This window comes from Oncorhynchus keta, chromosome 37 (genome assembly GCF_023373465.1).
Source record: "Oncorhynchus keta strain PuntledgeMale-10-30-2019 chromosome 37, Oket_V2, whole genome shotgun sequence".
Lineage (NCBI taxonomy): Eukaryota > Metazoa > Chordata > Actinopteri > Salmoniformes > Salmonidae > Oncorhynchus > Oncorhynchus keta.
In genome coordinates, this window is record NC_068457.1 from 4,690,317 (window position 1) to 4,703,981 (window position 13,665).

Sequence of the window (13,665 nt, forward strand, 5' to 3'; positions counted from 1 at the left end):
GGCTATTTACAGATGGGCTGTGCACTGGTGCAGAGATCGGTAAGCTGCTCTGACAGCTGATGCTTATAGTTAGTGGGGGAGATATAAGTCTACTGCTTCAGTGATTTTGCAATTCGTTCCAGTCATTGGCAGCAGAGAACTGGTAGGAAAGGCGGCCAAAGCAGGTGTTGGCTTTGACTAGAGAAATATACCTGCTGGAGCTTGTGCTGTGGGTGGTTGTTGCTATGGTGACCAGTGAGCTGAGATAAGGCGGGGCTTTACCTAGCAAAGACTAATAGATGACCTGGAGCTAGTGGGTTTGGCGAAAGATATGTAGCGAGGGCCAGCCAACGAGAGCATACAGCTCGCAGTGGTGGGTAGTATATGGGGCTTTAATGACAAAAACAGATGGCACTGTGATAGACTACATCCAATTTTCTGAGTAGGGTGTTTGAGGCTATTTTGTAAATCACATTGCCGAAGTCACGGATCGGTAGGATAGTCAGTTTTACAAGGGTATGTTTGGCAGCATGAGTGAAGGATGCTTAGTTGCAAAATATGTGGCCGATTCCAGATTTAATTTTGGATTGGAGATGCTTAATGTGAGTCTGGAAGGAGAGTTTACAGCCAAACCAGACATCTAGATATTTGTAGTTGTCCACATATTCTAAGTCATAACCGTCCAGAGTAGTGATGCTAGTCCGGCGAAAGGGTGCGGGGCAGCGATCGGTTGAAGAGCCTGCATTTAGTTTTACTAGCATTTAAGAGCAGTTGGAGGCCATGGAAGGAGTGTTGTATGGCATTGAAGCTCGTTTGGATGTTTGTTAACACAGTGTTCAAAGAAGGGCCAGATTTATACAGAATGGTGTCGTCTGCGTAGAGATAAATCAGGGAATCACCAGCAGCAAGAGCGACATCATTGACGTATACAGAGAAAAGAGTCGGCCCGAGAATTGAACCCTGTGGCACCCCCATAGAGACTGCCAGAGGTCCGGATAACAGGCCCTCCGATTTGACACACTGAACTCTATCTGAGAAGTAGTTGGTGAACCAGGCGAGGCAGTCATTAGCGAAACCAAGGCTGTTGAGTCTGCCGATAAGAATGCAGTGATTGATAGAGTCGAAAGCCTTGGCCAGGTCGATGAAGACGGCTGCACAGTACTGTCTTTTATCGATGGCGGTTGATATAATTTAGGACCTTAAGCGTGGCTGAGGTGCACCCGTGACCAGCTCGGAAACCGGATTGCATAGTGGAGAAGGTACGGTGGGATTCGAAATGGTCGGTGATCAGTTTGTTCACTTGGCTTGCGAAGACTTTAGAAAGAGAGGGCAGGATTTATATAGGTCTGTAACAGTCTGGCTTGTCTACCCCTTTAAAGAGGAGGATGACCGTGACAGCTTTCCAATCTTTGGGGGATCTCAGACGATATGAAAGAGAGTTTGAACAGGCTAGTAATAGGGTTGCAACAATTGCTGCGGATCATTTTTAGAAAGAGAGGGTCCTGATTTTCTAGCCCAGCTGATTTGTAGGGGTCCAGATTTGCAGCTCTTTCAGAACATCAGCTATCTGGAATTGGGTGAGGGAGAGGCGGGGGGAGTGGGACTTGGGAAAGTTGCTGCGGGGGGTGCAGAGCTGTTGGCTGGGTTAGGGGTAGCCAGGTGGAAAGTATGTCCGGCCGTAGAGAAATGCTTGAAATTCTCGTTTATCATAGATTTTTATCGGTGGTGACAGTGTTTCCTAGCCTCAGTGCAGTGGGCAGCTGGGAAGAGGTGCTCTTATTCTCCAAAACTTTGGGACACTGTGAAAGGAATTTAATGCTGCAGGATGCAACATTTCTGTTAGGAAAGCAAAGGCTAGCTTTTTCAAACTGACTGTGTATATTGGTTCCTGACTTCCCTGTATAGCTGCATATCGCAGGGACTATTCGATGCTAATGCAGTACACCACAGGATGTTTTTGTGCTGGTCAAGGGAAATCAAGTCAGGGGTGAACCAGGGGCTATGTCTGTTCTTAGTTCTAAATTTTTTTGAATGGGGCATGCTTATTTAAGACTGTGAGGAAAGCACTTTTTAAGAACAACCAGGCAACCTCTACTGATGGGATGAGGTCAATATCCTTCCAGGCTACCCGGGCCAGGTCGATTAGAAAGGCCTGCTCGCTGAAGTATTTTAGGGTGTGTTTGACAGTGATGAGGGGTGGTCGTTTGACCGCAGACCCGTTACGGATGCAAGCAATGAGGCATTGATCGCTGAGATCCTGGTTGAAGTCAGCGGAGGTGTATGTGGAGTTGTATTTGGAGGGCAAGTTAGTCAAATCAAATAAATGTTTATTTGTCACATACACATGGTTAGCAGATGTTAAGTGTAGCGAAATGCTTGTGCTTCTAGTTCCGACAATGCAGTATTAACCAGTAATAACCAACGAGTAATCAAACCTAACAATTCCACAACAACTACCTTATACACACAAGTGTAAAGGGATAAAGAATATGTACATAAACATATATGAATGAGTGATGGTACAGAACTGCATTAGATGGTATCGAGTACAGTATATACATATGAGATGAGTAATGTAGGGTATGTAAAAATTATATTAAGTGGCGTTGTTTTAAAGTGGCTAGTAATACATTTTTTACATACATTTTCCATTATTAAAGTGGCTGGAGTTGAGACAGTATGTTGGCAGCAGCCACTCAATGTTAGTGGTGGCTGTTTAACAGTCTGATGGCCTTGAGATAGAAGCTGTTTTTCAGTCTCTCGGTCCCTGCTTTGATGCACCTGTACTGACCTCGCCTTCTGGATGATAGCGAGGTAAACAGGCAGTGGCTCGGGTGGTTGTTGTCCTTAATGATCTTTACGGCCTTCCTTTGACATTGGGTGGTGTAGGTGTCCTGGAGGGCAGGTCGTTTGCCCCCGGTGATGTGTTGTGCAGACCTCACCACCCTCTGGAGAGCCTTACGGTTGTGGGCGGAGCAGTTGCCGTCCTAGGCGGTGATACAGCCCGACAGGATGCTCTCGATTGTGTATCTGTAAAAGTTTGTGAGTGCTTTTGGTGACAAGACGGATTTCTTCAGCCTCCTGAGGTTGAAGAGGTGCTGCTGCGCTGCGCCTTCATCACCACGCTGTCTGTGTGGGTGGACCAATTCAGTTTGTCCGTGATGTTTGCACCGATATTACATATTTGGCCAATATTTTCCTTGCCCCAAAAAACGAAACCGATAACCAATATTTAAAAATGTTTGTGCCTTTTAAGCATTCTAGTGCAGTTAAATAGTTAACACACACACGGAAGCAGCGGTCTAAGCCACTACATCTCATTGCATGGTTCGAATCAAGGCAGTATCACATCCAGTTGTGATTGGGAGTCCCAGAGTAGTTGTCTGTTATTGGTGTAGAGAGGACGACAAAGGAGAGGGATCCCACATGTGGATGGGAAGATCCATAATAATGATAATTTGTAAAATATTCATTTCAAATCCAGGAATTTTAAAACTTTATCAACGCAACGTGGAAAGTGTCGAATTTGGTCAACAACAAAATTAATGGCTTATTTGCTACGTGAGGTTTACTCTACCTAACAGAAGTTTCATAATGCTTAAGTTGTGGACACGTGACATACCGACAACTTTGATAAAAACACTATAAGAGTTGTCTCCAGATAGCTATGCATATTGATGCTAGTAGCTTAGCATCTCTCTCCATTGAATACAGGCGGTTGACGTCAACAACCCTCATAGTATACAGTGCCTTGTGAAAGTATTCGGCCCCCTTGAACTTTGCAACCTTTTGCCACATTTCAGGCTTCAAACATAAAGATATAAAACTGTATTTTTTTGTGAAGAATCAACAACAAGTGGGACACAATCATGAAGTGGAACGACATTTATTGGATATTTCAAACTTTTTTAACAAATCAAAAACGGAAAAATTGGGCGTGCAAAATTATTCAGCCCCCTTAAGTTAATACTTTGCTGCGATTACAGCTGTAAGTCGCTTGGGGTATGTCTCTATCAGTTTTGCACATCGAGAGACTGAAATGTTTTCCCATTCCTCCTTGCAAAACAGCTCGAGCTCAGTGAGGTTGGATGGAGAGCATTTGTGAACAGCAGTTTTCAGTTCTTTCCACAGATTCTCGATTGGATTCAGGTCTGGACTTTGACTTGGCCATTCTAACCCCTGGATATGTTTATTTTTGAACCATTCCATTGTAGATTTTGCTTTATGTTTTGGATCATTGTCTTGTTGGAAGACAAATCTCCGTCCCAGTCTCAGGTCTTTTGCAGACTCCATCAGGTTTTCTTCCAGAATGGTCCTGTATTTGGCTCCATCCGTCTTCCCATCAATTTTAACCATCTTCCCTGTCCCTGCTGAAGAAAAGCAGGCCCAAACCATGATGCTGCCACCACCATGTTTGACAGTGGGGATGGTGTGTTCAGGATGTTGAGCTGTGTTGCTTTTACGCCAAACATAACATTTTGCATTGTTGCCAAAAAGTTCAATTTTGGTTTCATCTGACCAGAGCACCTTCTTCCACATGTTTGGTGTGTCTCCCAGGTGGCTTGTGGCAAACTTTAAACGACACCTTTTATGGATATCTTTAAGAAATGGCTTTCTTCTTGCCACTCTTCCATAAAGGCCAGATTTGTGCAATATACGACTGATTGTTGTCCTATGGACAGAGTCTCCCACCTCAGGTGTAGATCTCTGCAGTTCATCCAGAGTGATCATGGGCCTCTTGGCTGCATCTCTGATCACTCTTCTCCTTGTATGAACTGAAAGTTTAGAGGGACGGCCAGGTCTTGGTAGATTTGCAGTGGTCTGATACTCCTTCCATTTCAAAATTATCGCTTGCACAGTGCTCCGTGGGATGTTTAAAGCTTGGGAAATCTTTTTGTATCCAAATCCGGCTTTAAACTTCTTCAAAACAGTATCTCGGACCTGCCTGGTGTGTTCCTTGTTCTTCATGATGCTCTCTGCACTTTTAACGGACCTCTGAGACTATCACAGTGCAGGTACATTTATACGGAGACTTGATTACACACAGGTGGATTGTATTTATCATCATTAGTCATTTAGGTCAACATGGGATCATTCAGAGATCCTCACTGAACTTCTGGAGAGTTTGCTGCACTGAAAGTAAAGAGGCTGAATAAATTTGCACGCCCAATTTTTCAGTTTTTGATTTGTTAAAAAAGTTTGAAATATCCAATAAATGTCGTTCCACTTCATGATTGTGTCCCACTTGTTGTTGATTCTTCACAAAAAAATACAGTTTTATATCTTTATGTTTGAAGCCTGAAATGTGGCAAAAGGTCGCAAAATTCAAGGGGGCCGAATACTTTCGCAAGGCACTGTATAAACAATAGATTACAATAAAAAGATGTATTAAACAAATAAAGAAAGAATTGGCGGCTTTCACCTTGATTCACCTGGTTACCTGGTCACAACTTGCAGACTTGTTTACGTGTTGATGTGCGTTTTGTGCGTTCTGTTGCCAACCTTACTTTGCTACCTAACAACTTTACGGTTTTTACTTTTTAATTGCCGTTTTTATTTTTATTTTTTCCCTCACTCAAATTTTTTTCATTAAACTTTTTCACTCAGGACGCTTTATCTGGATGTGGTCTCTGTACTCATAATATACAGGAGAATGATCGCCTTACGGCGAAGCTAGCTGTGTTGCAAGCCCAGCTTCAGACGAAATCATTAGGCAAGGGTAATTTCAGTGTAGGAAAGGATGAAACAGTGTCTGTGCCACCAGTAAGTACAGATAGTTACATTAGTATAAACCCCCTCGCACGGTCCCCGCAGCCGGACAACTTTCTCATGGTTTCTGGAGAGAAATGCTGTAGGAATGCTCAACCGGTGTCGCTCATTCAGCCGACAGAAACTTTCAACCGGTTTTCCCCATTAAGCAGTGAGTCGGAGTCTGAGGCCGAGCCTTCTCTTGTCTCTACTCCTCCCGTTACAGGGTCTGAGACGCCGAAGCCTCCCACCATTAGCCCTGACAAATTGAAAACCCTAGTCATTGCGACTCCATTACCCGCAGTATTAGACTTAAAACGAATCATCCATCGATCATACACTGTTTACCACGGGGCAGGGCTACCGACGTTAAGGCTAATCTGAAGCTGGCTAAAGCTAAAACTGGCGAGTGTAGAGAGTATAGAGATATTGTTATCTACGTCGGCACCAACGATGTTAGGATGAAGTCAGCTAGAAAGATGTGTCGGCATCGAGTAATTGTCTCTGGCCCCCTCCCAGTTAGGGGGAGTGATGAGCTCTACAGCAGAGTCTCACAACTCAATCGCTGGTTGAAAATTTTCTGCCCCTCCCAAAAGATAGAATTTGTAGATAATTGATTATGTTTTCAAGGTTTTACTGCTAACCTAGAAAGCATTACATGGGCTTGCTCCAACCTATCGCTCTGATTTGGTCCTGCCGTACATACCTACATGTACGCTACGGTCACAAGATGCAGGCCTCCTAATTGTCCCTAGAATTTCTAAGCAAACAGCTGGAGGCAGGGCTCCATTTTTATGGAATGGTCTGCCTACCCATGTGAGAGATGCAAACTCGGTCTGAAACCTTTAAGTCTTTATTGAAGACTCATCTCTTCAGTGGGTCATATGATTGAGTGTAGTCTGGCCCAGGAGTGTGAAGGTGAAGCAACGAACCGCCCTTGCTGTCTCTGCCTGGCTGGTTCCCCTCTTTCCACTGGGATTCTCTGCCTCTAACCCTATTACAGGGGCTGAGTCACTGGCTTACTGGTGCCCTTTCATGCCATCCCTAAGAGGTGTGCGTCACTTGAGTGGGTTGAGTCACTGATGTGATCTTCCTGTCTGGGTTGGCGCTCCCCCTTGGGTTGTGCCGTGGCGGAGATCTTTGTGGGTTATACTCGGCCTTGTCTCAGGATGGTAAGTTGGTGATTGAACATGGTCCTTCTGTAGCTCAGTTGGTAGAGCATGGCGCTTGTAACGCCAGGGTAGTGGGTTCGATCCCCGGGACCACCCATATGTAGAATGTATGCACACATGACTGTAAGTCGCTTTGGATAAAAGCGTCTGCTAAATGGCATATATTATATTATTATTATTTAACATATCCCTCTAGTGGTGTGGGGGCTGTGCTTTGGCAAAGTGGGTGGGGTTATATCCTTCCTGTTTATGCCCTGTCCGGGGGTATCATCGGATGGGGCCACAGTATTTCCTGACCCCTCCGGTCTCAGCCTCCAGTATTTATGCTGCAGTAGATTATGTGTCGGGGTGCTAGGGTCAGTTTATTATATTTCGAGTACTTCTCCTGTCTTATCCGGTGTCCTGTGTGAATTTAAGTATGCTCTCTAATTCTCTCTTTCTCTCTTTCTTTCTCTCTCTCGGAGGACCTGAGCCCTAGGACCATGCCTCAGGACTACCTGGCATGATGACTCCTTGCTGTCCCCAGTCCACCTGTCCGTGCTGCTGCTCCAGTTTCAACTGTTCTGCCTGCGGCTATGGAATCCTGACCTGTTCACCGGACATGCTACCTGTCCCAGACCTATTATTTTACCATGCTGGTCATTTATGAACATTTGAACATCTTGGCCATGTTCTGTTATAATCTCCACCCAGCACAGCCAGAAGAGGACTGGCCACCCCTCTAGCCTGGTTCCTCTCTAGGTTTCTTCCTAGGTTTTTTTCCTAGCCAACGTGCTTCAACACCTGCATTGCTTGCTGTTTGGGGTTTTAGTCTGGGTGTCTGTACAGCACTTTGAGATATCAGCTGATGTACGAAGGACTATATAAATACATTTGATTTGATTTGAGATAGACAACCCTCTGTGCCGCTTTGTGGACAACGACTCTCCTTGTTAGAGCGGAGAGACATCTTGTCAGTATATCCATAATCTTTGGTGTAGCCAACCCAACTCTCGCATGGCACTATTGGTGGGCACGGTGTGTAGTAAAACATCACTACATTAAAATCACTACATGCCGTGCCCCCCAGTCTGCGGTCAGCGGATAGACCCTTCTCAAATATATATGTTAAGTCACTTTTTGGAAAAGGAACGGAGAAAACAAGGGGTCGTCAGATTCTAGACACATCAGTCATCATCCTAGGGCCCTCCGTTGAAGAGGTATTGACGAGCCAACTCCGTATATCCAAAGTTAAATACAAATTTAACGTGGTACTTACTGGTGTTAATCATATCCCCTTTCACCACCTCTTCATCTTTCAATGTGACCGTAATCTCACCTTCCTTCTTCACTACAAAAACTGCATCATCCTCTTTATCTTCCTCTTCTTCTTTCACTGAAACGTCTTTCTCTTCTTCTTTCACAGTAACAACCTCAACCTCTACTTGTTTTTTAACTGTGACATCCTCTTCCTTCTCCTCTTTCACGACAATGTTCAGCCCCAGAGCTTCTTCCTCCGTCCAGCAGACCTCCTCTTCTTTAACAGGAGGAGAGAAGTTTAGTGAGCTCATGTTCGGGGATGTTAGCTAGCTAGCTATCATTAGTGACCATTCTAGTGCTAACTTAACCAGCCAGCTACTATAGCTGAGAATAAAAAATATTGTAATATTCAATAGGTTAACAAGTAGATACGACAGAAGTGTGTCTAAAACACAGTAGTTACAATACACCGAAAGCGTATAAACAACTGGAATCTTTCAGCTATCTTGGCTAGCAAGCAATCAAGGTGGTTGACGAGCTGTTTCTGAAAAAACGTCCACTAGATTATACTGGCAGCATCGACTGAAAGACGCACATCGCCGTCTGCTGACTGGAGGGTAAACGCAGTTGAGGATCATATTTTATTTTCAGACAAAGATTATTTTAAATGGATTTAATTAAATAATACTATTATATTGAGACATACAAAGACAGGAATCTGTTGATTGATTAGTGCGAATAAAAAATGTTTACTACAGCAGTTTCATTAAGTCAAACAACATCTAAATAAGTAGCTAGCGACTGTAGGTCTATACTGTTCTTACATGGTGTAAGAATACATCATGTAGATGTATGTAATGAACAGACTAGGTCTATACTGCTCCTACATGGTGTAACAATACATTCAGTAGATGTATATAATCAACAGACTAGGTCTATACTGCTCCTACATGGTGTAACAATACATCATGTAGATGTATATAATCGACCGACTAGGTCTATACTGCTCATAGATGGTGTAACAATACATCATGATGTACACTTGCGTTCAAAAGTTTGGGGTCACTTAGAAATGTCCTTGTTTTTGAAAGAAAATCTTTTTTTTTTAATGTATCATTTATAAAAACCTGTTTTTGCTTTGTCATTATGGGGTACTGTGATGTTATAGTGATGTCATTATGGGGTATTGTGTGTGGATTGATGAGGAAAATGTCTTATTTCTTCAATTTTCGAATAAAGCTGTAATGTAACAAAATGTAGAAAAAGTGAAGGGGTCTGAATACTTTCCGAATGCATAGTATATATAGGGGCAGTACCTAGTGACATCACTTAATGAAACAGGAGGTACAAATACATAACATAGGTTCAAAATATCAACATTCAATGTATCAAAATATTTGACCAAGCTGGAAGTGTAAACGCCAGCCCAGCCACAATCCTAGAGGTTCGCTGATGATCAAGCTCCTCCTTCACATCTGACTCCTGATGATCAACCTCCTCCTTCACATCTGACTCCAGTGATCAATCCAGAGCATCTTCTTTCTTGGGGAATTCCGATGGACGACGTCATCCAATAGGCCGTCATCACCACCACAAGTTAATTGTCATTCAGGTTATTGTTGAGAAGAGCATTAGCAATATGTCCTGTCTGGTAACTTGTCTCGTTCAATGGATTTACATTGACAGGTGTAAAAAATATATTTTTTTAAAAATCAGTTTATCTCAAACTGCAGGAAAACTTTTGGAAGTCTTTCACTGCATCAAAGTCTGTGGCCAGTGATGTTGGGACAAATGATAGTCCCTTATTATACAATTCTACAGCACAACCGCAGAGTCATGTCATCAGTGTAAAACTAACAATCACTCAATAATCCATGCCTTCTGGGAATGTTATAACATCCAAAAGTTATGGGTGGAGTTAGAAAGTTGGCCGTCAGAAGTAGTTATGCAATGTAAAATTACTTTTAATCTGTCTGTCTGCATATTTCAAACAATGGCATTTGAGGGTGCAGTGAGATACCCCAGAGTTGGACTTTGACTTTTCTCGTCAATCATCTTAAATATTATACTTAATTAAAACCTGGAAATCAACCAATCCTCCGTTGTTAACACAACGGAAAGGTCAAATGCTTTTTCATCTACAAGATGAAAGTGTCGGAGAGAAATAAAATGGTGCTGATGCGGGCGCTGGAGATGGGGCTGTGTTCTAGTGGGTCTGGGCAGGTGTGATGTGATGTAATATGGAAGACCAGCCTATTCCCTATGTAAACTACAACAGAAATAACATCAAATGTAGAACTTCAAATTAAACCAATCGTTTGCGCTCATGACTTGAGTGATTAAAGTAAACCACAGTTTTGGTAATACATAACGCCATCTAACCAAAATCAAAGAATGTTAGCTATATGCAGTTATCTTAGCCAGCCAGCTAACATTAGCTATTTAGCAAACTAGCTATGGTCAGCGAGCTGGAGCCCGACTACCAGAGACCAGTTACAACCCGATGAACAAAACCCAACTAAAACATAACTTCAGATCAAAAGAGCAGAGACATTCAGAATGATGTCTGGGAAAATCCCCAATATCCAAAATAGAAAGATTACAGATGTCAGTCAGCTAGTGCGCTAGCAGTAAGCCAAGGTTGTAAAAGTTACAAAACTCCCATAGTCTTCTTCACAGAGAACATGCTGAAAAGTAGGGATGGGGAAACAAAGCTTCCTGAAGCATTGACACTTTCCAGCCAATTGTGTCAAAAATAGATTCATTACTCAAGGCTTTGAGCGACACATAATTTTAAAAAGCCACATTTTTATAGTTGACGTCACACACGTCGTAGTGCCTGTGCAGTGTAGCCTTTATGTCATCTACTAAACCACTGGCCATGTTCGAGAGCATCAAATCCATGCGGCATTGTGAGTAAATTATGACTTGTTGACTGATTTATAAATAATAATAGTAGTTATTTATGATGCAAGGTGATTTGTAGGTCAGTCAGACAGCAGTTGGCTGCAATGTCAAACAAGGCCAATACCAAACCAATCAGGTGGTTGTTTCGACAAAATGAATCTTCAGACGCCATTGATGACGTGCTGCTGATAAAGTGATACAGGCATCGGCACACTGCTTTGAAGTTTACTGCTTAGCAATTTGGACGCATGCCTCATACCTCTGGTGTCAAACGTAACATCCCTATTGAAAAGTTGACAAAACAAAAAGGAGCAAGCAAATTGATTTCCTCTGTCGTTTTGAACCCACGGCAAGAAGGCACCAGAGACCACCGTGCTAACACGTTCCCACTAGATACCACAACCACACAGTATATGAAAGCATGAGGTGTGGCTAACGTTTGCAAGCTTGAGCTAGATATCGACCAAGTGTGACCTTCCTGGTCCCTCAAGTCAGTGAGTCAACACAGGAAGGAGCAATGAATGGATAGGTAATGGATAGTTTATTTCCAAATCTGCAATGATGGGACACACACAGTATGGATGAATGATCAGTAGTGATGGGATATAAATCGCACTCCCACAACATTTTTCCATAAATCTGCCCTATAATATACTAACAAAAAAACTATTGAAATGTCTATTATAGTTATTGTGATCGTAACAGTGGATTTAACAATTCCTACTAATTCCTAATTTACTATAATAGAGATAAATACATTGTTTCCATGTGTAATCTCATATTTACAACATCAGAATAAACTGTCATCCATTTTAGTATCAAAATATATCAAATTAACCTGAAACATTATTCAATGTCCCCCTCTGGTGGCGAAGAAGTATAATACACCTAAACTAACAGAACCGGGCTAATAAACTGGCTGGTGTTCATGAGTTTATAAAACATATATGTTGAATGATCAGTAGTCGACAGGGTAAAAATAGCACTCCTAAAAAATATGCATTTTCCAGTTAGCTACCAACTTGAAAGAGGGAACTTTAGCATAAAACCCACATGGAAAACTGAGATTTGGCATATAACATATAAAGAGAGGCTTATTTGACGCCAAACCAACAACAGTAGGTACTAAAACATAAATTGCTAATGTATGATGTAATGGCAAGTTTATACATTTCTATCCCAGGACCACCCAATTTTCAAATTCTCAAAAAATCTGCTGTGGATTACCCAGATTCCCATACCTTTATCACTGAGTGTATTACACTGAGTAATACAAACACACGAGCAGCCCAGCAGTCTAAGGTACTGCATCTCAGTGCTAGAGGCGTCACTACAGACCCTAGTTCAAATCCAGGCTGTATCATAACAGGCCGTAATTGGGAGTCCCATAGGGCTGCGCACAACTGGCCCAGCATCGTCTGGGTTAGGATTTGCCCGGGGTAGGCTGACAATGTAAATAAGAATTTGTTCTTAACTGACCTGCCTAGTTAAATAAAGGTTAAATATATTTAAAACATGTATCTTCATTAAACCGTTACACTGGCATACAAACTCAGTAGCACAGAGTAGATCATCCATATGGCGTTGAAAAATACTGCATTGTGGGCAGTTTAGATGATTTCCTGAAATAAGTTAATAAAAATGTAATAACGCAAAAACACAACTGTTTGTACTTATAGGTAACCAGATCGTGAATTCCACTAGCTTACTAAGTCTTTAACCTCACTGTGTTGTTACACTGGTGAGTAAAAACTAATGCTCCCTACACTTTAACTTGTCTGAACATTATAATATACACTGCTCAAAAAATAAAGGGAACACTAAAATAACACATCCTAGATCTGAATGAATGAAATATTCTTCTTAAATACTTTTTTCTTTACATCGTTGAATGTGCTGACAACAAAATCACACAAAAATGATCAATGGAAATCAAATTGATCAACCCATGGAGGTCTGGATTTGGAGTCACTCTCAAAATTAAAGTGGAAAACCACACTACAGGCTGATCCAACGTTGATGTGATGTTAAAACAAGTCAAAATTAGGCTCAGTAGTGTGTGTGGCCTCCACGTGCCTGTATGACCTCCCTACAACACCTGGGCATGCTCCTGATGAGGTGGCAGATGGTTTCCTGAGGGATCTCCTCCCAGACCTGGACTAAAGCATCCACCAACTCCTGGACAGTCTGTGGTGCAATGTGGCATTGGTGGATGGAGAGAGACATGATGTCCCAGATGTGCTCAATTGGATTCAGGTCTGGGGAACAGGCAGGCCAGTCCATAGCATCAATGCCTTCCTCTTGCAGGAACTGCTGACACACACCAGCCACATGAGGTCTAGCATTGTCTTGCATTAAGGAGGAACCCAGGGCCAACCGCACCAGCATATGGTCTCACAAGGGGTCTGAGGATCTCATCTCGGTACCTAATGTCAGTCAGGCTACCTCTGGCGAGCACATGGAGGGCTGTGCGGCCCCCCAAAGAAATGCCACCCCACACCATGACTGACACACCGCCAAACCGGTCATGCTGGCGGATGTTGCAGGCAGCAGAACGTTCTCCACGGGGTCTCCAGACTGTCACGTCTGTCACATTTCAATTTAGAAACTTGCTGAAAAT